Here is a 17,276-nt window from a genome sequence, read left to right on the forward strand (position 1 = left end):
GCCCATTCAGTGATTTGCTCATCCGGACGATCGTAAAAATCATCAAAATTCAGATTTTGGTACCTTTGTAATTGGCATAGATGTGCTAACATAGCCTGCTAGTGGTTCGGTCGAAAGCCGTGTATTTTAGACAAAATAAAGCATTTGCATGATTCTGGACTTTTGATACTGACAGTACAAAAAGTCCGACTCGAGATCGAAAGAAGCTCACTCTCCACGTACCAACACGCGTTGCGTATTGTTTCTACTACTTATTACATCAGTAGCTACTATTTTAAACAAAATACACAATTTTAACTGTTTTTCATATTTGAATTGACCGTTAGTTTGCCTCGGTGACCTTTAACATGTTTAATTGCTTATTTTGATTCTACTACAAAAATTAAGCGTCTGTTTTAAATCAATTTAGACTCTACTTCCCCGTGTTAGAAACACTGGACTAGGAAGTTTTTCCAGTCGATTGGTGGCGCACTGTACGAAAATCTCGATTTTCTCGAGTCGATCTGAGTTGAAGTAGAAAACCTTTCTAAAACTTCTGTTTTTTGACTAATTTGTCGATGTATTCAGGGAAAAAGTGGTTTAATGAAATTCTGTAGACTTATTCTTTATTTCTAAGCAACTCTGACAAATTTCCATTTTTTTAATGTTCCTGTGAAATCACTGAAAGGGCCTTTAAGCAAAATGAGTCGGATGTTGGGAATATTGATTTTGAGATATAATCAATAATATTCTTCAACTTCTTTTGTATTTTATTGTTCTGAGCAACACTAAAATGGCCATAGGCATATCTCTGCAACCATAAGTCTAATTATGATGGGTTCAGCAAAATAAAGCTCTGAAAATGGCTCATATAATGAGAACAAAAACTGAATTTTGATTTTGATTGACATCAGACTCATTTTTTGTTTGTTTGATCGCATTATTATATAACATTTAACAAATATTATGCATGTGTCATATAGAATAACCCCCCCCCCCAAGCAGGGAAGTGCAATGATGATGTTGCCTCACCTGTTGAAAGTTTTTCATTCGCAACTTTTGAACAGGATGTGCAATTATTATCAAATAGCTTCAAATAAAGAGTTATAGAAAGATGAATGAATGTTTTTAAAGGATTAAATTTAAGAGAAGTATGATTGCCTTTTTATCACCAAATCTCTGATGCGCTTTAAATTTTTTTTATTATTGTAGGTAGCTACATGTAGGCCTACACACAGGGGGAAACTCTTTACTTAATTTGGCATCACTAATCCTACCCGTCTCTGTAACCGTTTCAATTCTTGCGGTTTACACGTGAAGGTAATGTCAATGAATTGTATACGTATTGGTTAAGAGACTGTTAGCTCGCTAGGTCAAAGGTTAATTAAAAGGTCGTGCTGGTTGCAATCACATGTACCGATTTTAGTTCTGCATCGAAGTTTTATTGTTTCAGGACAGTTTTTGATACCAGAGATAATCAGAATGTCTTTTGATGCACCACCACCTGGAGGCGGAGCTGGAGACAAAGTAGATCCCGAATTGCAAGCCTTCATCCAAATGGAATCCGAGAAAGCCAAATTCCAGACCCAAGTTCACAACTACACGGATGTTTGCTGGGAGAAGTGTGTTGACAAACCAGGCAAAAATCTAGATGGCAGAACGGAAGCTTGTCTCCAAAATTGTGTCGAACGATTTATAGATACAACTTTGTTCATTGCAAATCGATTTCAAAAACATATAAATGATCAATCTGGACACTAGAGATTAGAGACTAGAACAGAGACAATCACAGAGTATAAAGCTATGATCATTTTCACAACACATATTTATAAAAATGCATCGCCACAAACCGATACATGCGCATGCATGCTGGACAGACTTTTCAATGATTCAACCCCATTCAACGATGCTATGGCCTGATGTGATACCGTGTCAGAAGATATGGGTTACATAACAGTAATCACTAGCTTAGTGCCATTTCCTGATTTTCTGCGGGATTGTCCGACGTCTGTTCGTGTTATGCGGGTGTGATTTATTGCATCTTCAATCATGTTGATGGAAACTGTTTCTGATGCAATACAGTAGATTTTTATTATTACATGCTAACTACATCATCTCATAGTACTCTACATGCACCTCTTGTTAATAACTTGTCACCCTGAACACTCAGCAAGCAATACTAATTTACTAAGCAGTCATGATACAGATTACAGAATCTTCTCACATAAAAGATATTGTCTGAACTTGAAAGATGGTTTCTGCATTATACTCAATCATACTGAGTTCCAGCCATCACATCAGTCACCCGGATCAGTCAATGAATGAACATGATGAACCTGTATTTTGAAAACCATTTTAAGGTGAACTTCAGCTCCTTGGTCTTCAACTTCAATCTGACTTTGCAGGGTATATCACTGCATCAATTCTTGGTATCCAGGAGGGAAAGGACTTGGGAGAGATGCAACCGAGATGAGAAAAACTTTGACTTGATTTCTTCAAAAGTCATATCCGGGAGATTCATATTGGGCCATGAGATTCAAGATCAGCAGCAGGAATGATGATTAGATTATGTTTTTACATTAACTCAAGTATTAGCTACATAAATCATTGTAAATTATAGTAATATGGTCCTGCATAAAACTTGAAAATTATAAAATCTACTCTAATTTCTAAATGAGGCTGATTGAGGCAAATGTTGGTGAAGCAATCCAACAAATGGTACAATTTATAAATATTTTGTGAATATAAATCATCAAGTACATGTAGCACCGTAATTTGTATAAAATGCAACTGTCAAAATTGCAGCAAGTAGTTTTTCAGCATCGGGCAGTGTATACCATACAGATGCCCTGTTTTTTTTAAAGACTATCAAAAATGATCAGAAATGAGAAAGAGGATTTTGTTTTGTCTGATTGTGTTATGGAAGTGGTACTCAAGTTTGGGTAAGGATTGTACTTCCGAGTCTGGAAGTGGGACCATAAACTGATAAACACATTGCTGCCAAAAAAGCAGGGTCAGAATTTCGGCGTGAATCAGAGAATCGATTCTTGCAAAGATTCTCGTAAACAGATTTGTGTGAATCAAAGTTGATTCCCGCAAACGTTTGTAGTTTACACAGAAGTTGATTTGCGAGAATCAAATGATTCCCTCAAATTTATTCTGCAAGAATCAAGATTGATTCTCGCACTGTGAAACAAAATTCGGACCCTGAAAAAGGGACCCATTTTTTACACCCAAGGCCCAGACTTAGGTCGAAATTATAAATTAACATGTTTAGTACAAATTTGACCATTTTTTTTCTTCAAAAATGTGTATATTTGGGAATTCTTGGCTCATCAAGATCCACCAAATTGATTGGACCAATTTCCTAACAAATTTGAGAAAATTTTGAATAGAATGATGATCATGTATACCGGTACCAATTTTAAGCCCTAAGAAATGGGCAATCCTACAAGAAGGCTGAAAATGAGACCATTTCTTATAGCCATTTGTATGGAGAAATCCTGACCCCATATTTAAGGACATCCCACTGGTATATTCCCATCAGCCCACGGCACCCATGGCATTTTGCCGTGGGTGCCCATCCCCACTGCCGTAATGCCCTCAAAATATGTCCTTTTCCCAAGGCAGTCACTTGCCGTGCCCTCTAATGAAGTTGCCGTCAGTGCCCCAGCCCTGCCCCTTGATAAAATCATCTATCTATGTTTATGTGTGTTTTCTTCACTTTTGAGAAATTGCCTCTGTGCCCTTCTCAAATTTTCAACAGTTGCCATGATGCCCTCTTGAAATATTACAAACTGCTGTGCTCCCTTGCCTTTTCAGTGAAAATCCAGATCCTTAATTCGAGGGCTGATCCCCATATAAAAATTCCAATTCTTTGAACTACAAAGTGTAAAAGACACATGATAATTGTTTGAATCTTCATCGATCACAGTATTTGCATAGAATTAGCTTAATTGTATAAAAGACTGCAATCAGGATACAGCTTTATTGTGTAGCTGTACAAAAAATGTATAAGGCTAGCTTCCTGTGTGTAGATATATACATGTAATGTTCAAGGATTTGGAGACAGGGGAGTAGCAAGCATGTGGACAGGGTGGATGAAATCCAGGAGCCCTATCCCAGCAGGCACAGGTTGATAATTATGTCAATGTTGTTTCAATGTTAAAAGTGAATTTCAACATTTGATTCAATGTTGACACATCAACCTGTGTCGCTGGGTAGGGTTCAGGGGCCCAAACAAAAGCGAAAATGGGATAGGGCTGATAAATGAGATGTTAAAAGGGCCCTGCACTGTTTCTTGTCCATGGGCCCCCGAGGATCTTGCTACGCCCCTGTTTGAAGAGTAAAGGGAAACACAAAAATGGCTCCAGGTTTTGTTACAAAAGTTTTCTTTCTTTACCTACGTACCATTGCAGATAACCTCATATTTATCTTAGCTTTCAACTTATTTCATCATGTAGTGTTTTGATACCATTAAAAATGACTACAATACAATTATTCTCTTGTATTTTGCTTTATGTATAATGTATCATCCTGACCCTGCAATTTAATTTGGACAACTTGTCCAGATTTCAAGTCAAGTAAAACTTTATTAAATCCACAAGGGAAATTACACTCACGAGTGCTCATACATACAAAACACATAATTACCAAAAAATATCAAAAACACAGGGTTTTTATCCCATGTTGTAATTGTATTCCAAACGTTTTCTGTTATTTTGCATAAAGATCTATATGGTCGCATGTCATAAGTTGGGTATGCAAAAAGGGTGGAGGGATTACACTTTTCTGAAAATTGTGATACAAATTTGATTGGTTTTCCGTAACCCCATATCCTACAGCAGTGGTTCATACCTCATTTTAAGCCTAATTTTATACTCGTTCAATCTATAGAAGCATATAATTATACATTGTTCAGTAAAAAATTCACATCAGTTGAAATGAAAAATGCCAGGGGTGGAGGAGCAGGCGGATGTGGAGCAGGCGGATGCGGGAGTGTGCAATAGGGCAGATGTGAAAATTCACATGTCAGCATGTCAAAACTACTGGTTACTTTTTCAAATCTAGTTAGGGTATATTAATGTATTGACAGCTTTGAATGTTGAATTTGTACAACTAAAACAATTACTGACTACTTAAGGTGGTACTACACCCCCTGATAAATTTTGTGACTAATTTTGCATTTTGTTCAAAAAGTAACTACAAAATTACTATATTTTGTATACACACTGGTAACAAAAGTTATGTATATTATTGGGGCAAGGAATCCAATATACTTCACCGAAATTTCAGTGATTTAAGACAAGGGGTTCATATGTTAAGAAATGAGGTACATTCTAGCGGTACGATGTACATGTACCTCTTTTCTTATCATAAATAAAGTACCGCTTGACTTGAGTCACTGAAATCTCAGCGTAGTAACTTGATTCCTAATACCCCTATAATTTACAGAACTTTTGTTACCAATGTGTTATTATTTTTGAGAAAAATGCAACAATAGTCACAAATTTATCAAGGGGTGTAGTACCACCTTAAATGGTTATATGTTCCATTTTTTTTCATTTTTAATGAAATCCTAGTTGAATTTCAGTATTTTTAGCAACATGCTAATGTACATTTCTCTTCTTGATATTCATTTCCTCAATAATAGAATAACCGTCTCGCTAATTACACGTAAAAAGGTCATTGACCTTCACAATGCAATTAACATACGTAGAATTATTTTAAATAGTTCATTTGAAGCATTAATGTATTGAGACCATATCCTCCAAATCTGATGACATTCTTGCATAAAATAAAAATTTTACAGTCATTTTTGTAATTGAGGTCCGATTTGAGAAAAACGCATTTGAAAATTGAGATTTACATAGACGCCTGTGTATTAATTAATTAGTAATTAAGCATTATCTCAAAAATTAAGCATGTGATAAGGTTAAAAATGGTGTTAATTATTAGAGGTTTTCAATATGTACAACATATCAAAAAATATATTTTTTGTAATTTTTGACCATGTACCTGTAATGGAAATTGTACCCAACTTATGACATGCGACCATATCTGAGGGTTTTAAATTTTGTGGATTCTCAATTTTCAGATAATACTCATAATAGATTAAATGAAAACCTCTTCAAATAAGCACCTCTTAAATATTCAAATTAAAGGTTCAGTAACCCGATCGACAGCATCATCCCCGATTTTTTTCATTGTTGATGAGGTTTTGGTATCACATAATAGATACTATTTTTCTCATTACTATCCTGAAATTTGACGCTCCAAGTCGATGTATTTCGGAGAAATCATGAAATATAGCGGTTTTTACAGGCTACCAGTTTGTAAATACAAAAAATTACCTTGGATTTCTGGGCAGGGAATTAATTGCAAATCAACAGTCTCCTCAACAGCTACTTTGGTTTCGCGTTATACACATTCTGTGAAAAAGCGAACCACACTAACTGCTGAGGAGACGGTGCGGCGTATTTAATTATTAAATTCCACGATGGACATTGTGTGCGTAAATAGCTCAAGTGGTTAGCGATTATGCTGTTACCATGAGGTACCCGGTTCAAAACCCGGTATCAGAAGTTTTTTTCCTCTCCATTTTAACCCAAACTTTTTATATTCATTTGAAATGTACATATTGCAAGGGAAATATATTTTGTTTCCTTTTTTCTAAAACGGTACGAAAAAAACCCAAATATTTTCCGTTCAATATGAAAATAATGAATTTGAAACTGGAATTATTAAATTTTATCCCATTTTTACTTGGTGTCCATAATCTGTCCAAACTGCCTATTCAAAACATGCATATCAAATTGGCCGTAACTTCAGAACCATTTATCCTATTGAGGTCATTTAAAAGGGCATTTCGTGATCCACAGCCTCATCCCCCCACTTTTCTCAAAAAAAGTTGAGATTTTTATAGCACTGGATACCTCTGGCTACATAATGTTTATGGCAGATTAATTCGTTTAGCAAAAATATCGCCAAATTTGAATTTCGTTCTGGTATACTAGAACGAAATTACAACAGTGGCCTATGGAGCAGTGTAATACACATAATCAAAAGCAAAATCAGAATCAACTGAAATTTTGGGAATAAGCTTTTTTCGTGGATATCTACTGAAAAATGTCATAAAAAGAGGATGCTAGGATCACAAAATCCTCCTTTAAAGACTGAAATGCTCCATTTAATGAGCTCTTTCATATAAGGTATGATTCTACTATACAGGAGAAACTTCAAATTTTCATGGTCATCCCTACTTCGTATTCACAATATTTTAACATAGAAGACAGGTGGTTTATGTATGCACATTTTGATACCTTATTCTGTTCAATATATTGCAATACTGTTAAAACAACACAACAGTATTTTCAAAGGAAAAAAACCCCACAAAGTACATTGTAATAGCCCCGGTGGGTTCAGTCTTCACTGACAATGTGTACGCATGATGGTTCCAATTAGGGGTACTTTTCGCGCAAAATAGGGGGTAAAATTGCTGCAAATGTCCTCAATTCCCCGTGAAATAGGGGTCATTTTCAAATCCTGGAACGGTCATACGTCCTACCTTTAAATACAAACTAAACCCACCGGGGTAATAGCAGGTTTTACATGCCACAATGCCTGCGTTTAATAACCATTGATCGCTGTAAGTGAAACTTTTAAATTTAGGGGTTTGTCCCAGTGGCGAAACTTCAGGGGGCGGAAGTAGATCGGGTGCCCCTGACCAATAGTGTGCCGCTCTTTATGGGTGACTGACATCCGTTTTTTCACAAGCTAGCCTCCTTGTACCGCCCTCCTTCACCTATATTTGTAACGTCTGTTGTACTTTTCCGCCGCCCTCCTTTCTCTTGGTTACAATCCAACATGTGCCGCCCTATAAATCGAGGGTTGACAAACAGAAGGCCTTAACTCACTTTTGGCCATTTTGAGATTTTGGTACCAAAATATCTGTAATACCCACAGATTCTTAAAATCATAAAGCTTTAACGCAATTCAACTCCCTATTGTATGTATTATGTATAGCACAATAATACTTGGTCACATTTCAATGCAAAATATTATTTATCTCATTTTTCTCAAAAAGGCACTTTTTGAGTGATTTCACAGGAACATAAAAAAAAATGGAAATTTGTCAGAGTTGCTTAGAAATAAAGAATAAGTCTACAGAATTTCATTAAACCACTTTTCCCTGAATACATCGACAAATTAGTCAAAAAACAGAAGTTTTAGAAAGGTTTTCTACTTCAACTCAGATCGACTCGAGAAAATCGAGATTTTCGTACAGTGCGCCACCAATCGACTGGAAAAACTTCCTAGTCCAGTGTTTCTAACACGGGGGGAAGTAGAGTCTAAATTGATTTAAAACAGACGCTTAATTTTTGTAGTAGAAAACAAAATAAGCAATCAAACGTCACCGAGGCAAACTAACGGTCAATTCAAATATGAAAAACAGTTAAAATTGTGTATTTTGTTTAAAATAGTAGCTACTGATGTAATAAGTAGTAGAAACAATACGCAACGCGTGTTGGTATGGTGGAGAGTGAGCTTCTTTCGATCTCGAGTCGGACTTTTTGTACTGTCAGTATCAAAAGTCTAGATTCATGTAAATGCTTTATTTTGTTTAAAATACACGGCTTTCGACCGAACCACTAGCAGGCTATGTTAGCACATCTATGCCAATTACAAAGGTACCAAAATCTGAATTTTGATGATTTTTACGATCTTCCGGATGAGCAAATCACTGAATGGGCCTTTAAGGCCTTCTGTTTGTCGAAATAGGTGGCTGAGAAGCGTTTTTCTCTCCCACCTCTTACTTTTTGTCCTTGTTACAAACCGCCTTCTTGTATATGTCGCTCCACAAGCCGCACTCCTTGTATGTGTCTCCCCACAAGCCGAATAGTGCTCTCTTTCTGCTCTATTTTTGCCTGATTACACGACACCCTACTTAAATGTGCCGCCCTTTATAGCAGTGTTCGAAATATGCCTCAAAAAGTTACAGGCCATCCGGGCTTGACCTTAATAAGCTACCGGCCAGCCGGGCCGGCAACTAGATGCCAGTCAGAAAAGTTACCGGCCAGGCCAAAAAGTTACAGGCCAATGGCCGGCTGACGCTGCTTTATACATGTAGGTGATAAGCGTAATTTTCTTTCTTCTTTCTCTTTTTTTTCTTTCCTTCTTTTTTCTCTTTCCTTCTTTTTCCTTTTCCTTTTTTTTCTCTTTCTCCTTTTTTCTTTTTTTGCCGCCATTTTTTACACTGGGGCTGGCACCCCACAAGCCCCCCAAATATGTGCATGATGTCTACTGAAGATAGCGTTGCTCAATTGTGATAGCCTAGGCCTAATAGGTAAATGCTGTCTACTAAAGATAACCATGCTTAGTTGTGATAGCCTGATAAGTAAATACTGTCTACGGAAGATAGCAATGCTCAGATGAGATAACCTGATATGTAAATGCTGTCTACTGAAGATAGCAATGCTCATTTGTGATAGCCTGATAGGCAAATGCTGTCTACTGAAGATAGCAATGCTCATTTGTGATAGCCTAATAGGTAAATGCTGTCTACTGAAGATAGCAATGCTCATTTGTGATAGCCTGATACGTAAATGCTGTCTACTGAAGTTAGCAATATTCATTTGTGATAGCCTGATAGGCAAATGCTGTCTACTAAAGATATCAATGCTTAGTTGTGATAGCCTGATAAGTAAATGCTGTCTACTGAAGATAGCAATGCTCATTTGAGATAGCCTGATACGTAAATATTGTCTACTGAAGACAGCAATGCTCATTTGTGATAGCCTGATAAGTAAATGCTGTCTACTGAAGATAGCAATATTCATTTGTGATAGCCTAATAGGTAAATGCTGTCTACTGAAGATAGCAATGCTCATTTGTGATAGCCTGATAGGTAAATGCTGTCTACTGAAGTTAGCAATATTCATTTGTGATAGCCTGATAGATAAATGCTGTCTACTGAAGATAGCAATGCTCATTTGAGATAGCCTGATATGTAAATGCTGTCTACTGAAGTTAGCAATGCTCAGTGGTGATAGCCTGATAGGTAAATATGGTCTACTAAAGATATCAATGCTTAGTTGTGATAGCCTGATAAGTAAATGCTGAATGCTCATTTGAGATAGCCTGATATGTAAATGCTGTCTACTGAAGTTAGCAATATTCATTTGTGATAGCCTGATAGGCAAATGCTGTCTACTAAAGATATCAATGCTTAGTTGTGATAGCCTGATAATTAAATTGTTGTCTACTGAAGATAGCAATGCTCATTTGAGATAGCCTGATATGTAAATACTGTCTACTGAAGATAGCAATGCTCATTTGAGATAGCCTGATACGTAAATGCTGTCTACTGAAGATAGCAATGCTCATTTGTGATAGCCTAATAGGTAAATGCTCAGTTAGATCACATACTAATAAACAGCAAGTGGGTAAATTCTCTCCGCAACTGTCGAGCATACAACTCAGTAGAAGTGGACTCCGATCATCGTATTGTGAGCATCCGTCTAGCTGCCAGTCTGCGAACTAGCAAAGGAAAACCTTGCAAGAGACAAAAATTCAACTGGAAGAAGTTGCAAGATCCTGATACAAAGGAGGAATTTCAGCTGGAGCTATCAAACAGATTCAAGGTCTTGAGCATGGATGACACCACACCCATCTCTGATAGGTATGAGACCTTCGAAACAGCGGTCCGTGAAGTTGCTGAGAAAGTTATTGGAAAACAAGAGCCATGCGGACTACCAAGTTGGGTATCAGATGCAACCATCAGACTTAAACTTGAAAGTGATGAGGCCAAAAAGCGGTACTCCATTTCAAAGTCTCGTCAATCTAGAGAAAGATGGAGGAACTTGAACACCAGCCTTAACAACTCGTATAAATCTGATGAGCTTGCTACCCTCAATAAGCAAATGGAAGACCTGAAGCTGGCCGACGAGATGGGGAATATACCACCACCTGGAAAATTATACACTCGCTTTCTGGGAAGAACTCACGGAAAGGGGTGAAAGTCAAAAGAGAGATGGATCAGCTCCAACCAGTGACCATGAACTGCTTGAGGAATGGAAGGAATATTTTAGCTCACTCCTTAACAACGACAGTGGCACAGCAGCTTCAGAACCCGGGCTTCAGAACTTCCTGCACCAGCTGTTGAAGATCTTCCTATTATCACTGCGCCCCCAACTCGTGAAGAAGTAGTCAAAGCAATAGCAGCCATGAAGACCAACAAGGCAGCAGGATTGGACTGTGCTATAACTGCAGAAGCACTTCAGGGAGGAGGGATAGCATGATTGATATGATTCTCGAATTCTGTATGGAAGTATTCTCAACGCTGACACCGCCACGTCAATGGGTTACGAATGTCATCATTCCTCTACCAAAGAAAGGTGACCTCTCTCTCATGACAAACTCCCGTGGTATTTCGCTTATGTCCATTGCCGCAAAAGTGTACAACAAGATCCTTCTGAACAGGATCCGACCCCACATTGATCCTTTACTGAGAAGCAACCAGGCTGGCTTTAGATCGGGTCGCAGCTGTGCTCAGCAAATACCCATTTTGAGGAGGATCATGGAAGGCTTCAAGGAGTACCAGCTTCCCTTAACAGTCACTTTTGTGGACTTCAAAAAAGCCTTAGACTCCATCAACAGGTCCGTCATGTTTTCAGTGCTGCGGCATTATGGAATACCAAAGGTTGTGGTCAATGCCATCCAGGTGCTCTACAAAGACTCCAATAGTGCCGTTATGGTAGATGGCAGCTAGTATCTCAGAGCCTTTCCAAGTAACAACTGGAGTGCTTCAGGGTGATGTGTTGGCACCATTCCTGTTCATTATCCTGGTAGACTACCTTCTGATGAAATCAACTTCTGGAATTGACGCTGGAATTGTTACCTACCCACGCCGGTCAAGCAGGTATCCTGCCAAGATGCTGAATGACCTGGATTTGGCTGATGATATTGCCCTGCTGGAATCTTCCATAGACCGGGCCCAGTCACAGCTTACTAGGACTGCACATATTGCAAATACCTTCTCATTTGCCTCTTAGACTTTTTCCAGCGCCTACTTAGCACGGTACCAGACACTCCAAAACGCGTTCATACTGTGTCAAAACTGCTGTATCTTTCTTAAATCTTGAGGTAACAATCTGGTTTGCTCGATAAATGATAATTTGTTATGTTTACATTCAGTACTTTTAGCTAGATAAAAATACTCAAGAGTAGCAAATTTGGATTTAAACACAACATGTGTGAAATACTTTCTATGGAGGAAGGAGTCAAAAGTCATAATTTTACTCATTTTTCACTCTTTACAAGGTCAGAACTTGGCAAAGAAATGGGGTATTGACCTGGTTCGGTTTGTATTTACAGATATAAGATGTTAGCTTTGGGAATAACACAGAACTTTGATGATCAATCATCATTTAGGAGAAGCAAAAGTTAAATTTCTGAATTAGATCGACTTTGGTATTCCAGTGTGCGTTGCCTGTGTGCTTGGTCACTTTCCACTCACTGTGCGTGTAATTTGACTCTTGCATGCATAGACTGTGGTAAGTTCTACGACGTACCAATGAGAAAAAAGGCATTATATTTGCAATATGCTGCAGCAGCAGATCTAGGCCTTGTCATCAGCGCACCTAAGACAGAATATATGACTGCAAACTGTAACGCCTAACCACCAGCACTTGAAGTCTATGGTAGTACCATCAACCATGTCACAGACTTCAAGTATTTGGGTTCCAAGATGGGCTCTAGTGTTGGAGACCTAAAAAGAAGAAAAGCACTAGCCTGGGCAGCTTTCTGGAAACTGGAACGCCTTTGGAGAAGCCCGTCCTTGCCAATCGAAACAAAAATCAAGCTGTTTCAGACAACGTGTGTTACTGTCTTTCTGTACGGGTGCGAGTCATGGGTAAAATTACCAAGGACATGGAAAACAAGATCAATGCATTTGCAACATCTTGCTACAGAGTCATGTTAAACATCAAGCGTGTGGATCGGATTCCAAATGAAACCATCTACAACCTGACCAACACCACTCCACTGGTTGCCAGAGTCAAGATTCATCAACTCAAATTTCTCGGCCATATACTGCATCTTGAAGATGGTGAGCCTGTGAAAGAATATGCACTTTATATTCCACCACATGGGAAGAGGAAACCGGGACTGCCACGCACACTGTACTTACAGTATGTCCAGCACCTCCTGGGAGATACTGAAGGGATGCTGCAGCCAAACAAAATTGTTTCGCTTGCCCAAGATCGCATTAGTTGGAGAAAGCTTGTAGTCGCCTGCTCCGCAGCCGACTGATGATGATGATACGTAAATGCTGTCTACTGAAGATAGCAATGCTCATTTGTGATAGCCTGATAGGTAAATACTGTCTTCTGAAGATAGCAATGCTTAGTTGTGATAGCCTGATAGGTTTAATGATGTCTATTGAAAATAGCCTGATACGTAAATGCTGTCTACTGAAGATAGCAATGCTCATTTGTGATAGCCTGCTAAGTAAATGCTGTCTTCTGAAGATAGCAATGCTCATTTGTGATAGCCTGATATTTGATAAGTAAATGCTGTCTACTGAAGATAGCAATGCTCATTTGAGATAGCCTGATACGTAAATGCTGTCTACTGAAGATAGCAATGCTCATTTGAGATAGCCTAATAGGTAAATGCTGTCTACTGAAGATAGCAATGCTCATTTGTGATAGCCTGATAGGCAAATGCTGTCTACTAAAGATATCAATGCTTAGTTGTGATAGCCTGATACGTAAATGCTGTCTACTGAAGATAGCAATGCTCATTTGAGATAGCCTGATACGTAAATGCTGTCTACTGAAGATAGCAATGCTCATTTGTGATAGCCTGATAGGTAAATACTGTCTACTAAAGATATCAATGCCTAGTTGTGATAGCCTGATGTCTACTGAAGATAGCAATGCTCATTTGTGATAGCCTGATAGGTAAATACTGTCTACTAAAGATATCAATGCTTAGTTGTGATAGCCTGATAAGTAAATGCTGATAGCAATGCTCATTTGAGATAGCCTGATAAGTAAATGATGTCTACTGAAGATAGCAATGCTCATTTGTGATAGCCAGGCTGTCTTCTGAAGATAGCAATGCTGTGATAGCCTGATAAGTAAATGCTGTCTACTGAAGATAGCAATGCTCATTTGTGATAGCCTAATAGGCAAATGCTGTCTACTAAAGATATCAATGCTTAGTTGTGATAGCCTGATAAGTAAATGCTGATAGCAATGCTCATTTGAGATAGCCTGATAAGTAAATGATGTCTACTGAAGATAGCAATGCTCATTTGTGATAGCCAGGCTGTCTTCTGAAGATAGCAATGCTGTGATAGCCTGATAAGTAAATGCTGTCTACTGAAGATAGAAATGCTCATTTGTGATAGCCTGATAGGCAAATGCCGTCTACTAAAAATATCAATGCTTAGTTGTGATAGCCTGATAAGTAAATGCTGATAGCAATGCTCATTTGAGATAGCAATAGAAGATAGCATTTGAAGATAGCAATGCTCATTTGTGATAGCCTAATAGGTAAATGCTGTCTACTGAAGATAGCAATGCTGTGATAGCCTAATAGGTAAATGCTGTCTACTGAAGATAGCAATGCCATTTGTGATATCCTGATAGGCAAATGCTGTCTACTAAAGATATCAATGCTTAGTTGTGATAGCCTGATAAGTAAATGCTGATAGCAATGCTCATTTGAGATAGCCTGATACGTAAATGCTGTCTACTGAAGATAGCAATGCTCATTTGTGATAGCCTAATAGGTAAATGCTATCTACTGAAGATAGCAATGCTCATTTGTGATAGCCTGATAGGTAAATGCTGTCTACTGAAGATAGCAATGCTCATTTGTGATAGCCTAATAGGTAAATGCTATCTACTGAAGATAGCAATGCTCATTTGTGATAGCCTGATAGGTAAATGCCGTCTTCTGAAGATAGCAATGCTCATTTGTGATAGCCTGATAGGTAAATGCTGTCTACTAAAGATATCAATGCTTAGTTGTGATAGCCTGATAGGTTTAATGCTGTCTTCTGAAGATAGTAATCAGAATCGTAAGTTCTGGGCTTCCAAATTTTGGCTTGGCCCAGGGCCCCCATAAGGTAAATCCCACCCTGGTTAAAAGGGCCCGTACTGCTCCTTGTCCATGGGCCCCTGATACTCTTGATACGCTCCTGTCCATGCCCCCATACAAAGCCTCTAAACTGAAGATGATCAGTTCTGTAATCAGCATAATCATTGCACAATAGTTTGGGTCAATGTCAATGCCATCTACTGGAAAATGCAGTTGCAAATTGTAATTACAGAAGATGCTTAAAACTGATACAATCCAGAATTGATCTGATTGTGTCACATAACTGCATCCTGAAATTGATCTCAAAGTTTGCTCTTCTATTTGACTTTAAACCATTGGTATGTGCTGGTGAGAAAGTGAAAAGCAAACAAACAGCTGGGACACACTTGTTACACATTACATGCTCTTTTTATCATTTGACCCAACTTTCTCTAACTGATTACTGATCAAACCCCACAGTTCCATCGACTGACAATTTCACCCCAACTAAAGATGGGTGAATACCCCCTTTGTACATGCCATGCCACTGCTTTGTCCAAATGTTTTATCCATGGTCTAAATTCATAAATTAAATCTCATGACCTGAATTTGAGATTTGTGTTGGATTGGTCCCACATTTGTGGGGAGGTTTAATGGATATTTTACTGACTTCAAATGAAAGACCAGTTTCCTATTTTGCCAACCCAATCATTTCCCCCCACTTTCTCCTCAATGAACTTTAAATTTTAAATTTGAGTTAAAATATCCTCTGAAGTCAAGTGGGATGGGCAGGTCCCCCTTTGCTACTGCTTTGAACATCTATGATAATTTATAATTTACAAATTATTTATAACATTCGGCCGAAGCCAGGCTAAGCCCAATAGTGCTTAGAGGCTACTAAATTCAAGGGATGCCATCCGGATATGATTTTAGATAAGCACACAATAAATAAGTAATCTTCACAATAACATCTGTATACACTTATGATCATATTTAATAGTTTTAACAAAAATTGATATAATTGAGACAAACACAAAAACGACAAGTAGATGATAAGTTAAACTTACATAAATATATCTTCCACATGATAAGCAAATCATTTGAGAATATATTGTAGAATAAAAAATAATGCACAGAATTGATATAATTGAGACAAACACAAAAACGACAAGTAGATGATAAGTTAAACTTACATAAATATATCTTCCACATGATAAGCAAATCATTTGAGAATATATTGTAGAATAAAAAATAATGCACAGAACAAACAGTAATTTATACTTAAAAGTACAAAATGCAATTATAAATATATTTTATGGATCAATACAACTGCTATGGCAAGCTGTTTTAATAATCCTTTTTACATGACTCAAAACTAAGTTGTTGGAATTTTATCATAATTTTGATGTTATCTACCATATCTGACAAAAGGCACAGAAAATGCAAGAGATGGAATCTACAAACGGGTGAGTCAAATAGTAAACTAAGGTCAAAGGTTAAACAGTTAACTATTATATTTCGAAAGTTTGAAGTTTGATCTTGACTCGACATGCAAATTTGTTAAAATCATGTGGCATAGTTTTCTTTGTCATAGAAATAGTGTTCCTGGCTTGAGCTGTAATACATATAGAAATAATGTATGTACCAATGGCTAATTAACTACTTAATAACATGTTACTAATTAATCAAAAGGATGTGTATACAAACTGTATCAAAAGGACTGGAAGCAACAATTTGTTTTTTTAAATTTCAATTGTTTTTTAAATATTTGAAATTATAGTAGTTATATCTTCTAAGAATTTTAGGTCATGAAGATAACAACCTCCAGAAGTTGCATGCTTTTAAAGGAAGTGCGATATAGATTGAGAACACCTATGCAATAAATATTGTGAGCAGTGAAGCTATTCAACCTGTGTTATGTGAGTAAAACTATGAATACATCGATCTTCATTTCAACAACAATAACTCCCAGATGCAATTAACTTTCTATTAGTATAGCATAAACATTACAATTATTAGTGATTTTATATTTTAAACATTTTTTTGAAAATGTCACAAATCTCGGTTCCAATCATTTTGATACAGTTTGTACTACTGCACAATCATGTTGTTGCCTATGTTGAAATTCTTAATTTGTTGATAGGGAAACTATATGAATAAAATCACCAGCATTCACTCCAGCTAGAATTTTGGTATGCCATGTAAAA

This window comes from Amphiura filiformis, chromosome 9 (genome assembly GCF_039555335.1).
Source record: "Amphiura filiformis chromosome 9, Afil_fr2py, whole genome shotgun sequence".
In the NCBI taxonomy this organism is placed as follows: domain Eukaryota; kingdom Metazoa; phylum Echinodermata; class Ophiuroidea; order Amphilepidida; family Amphiuridae; genus Amphiura; species Amphiura filiformis.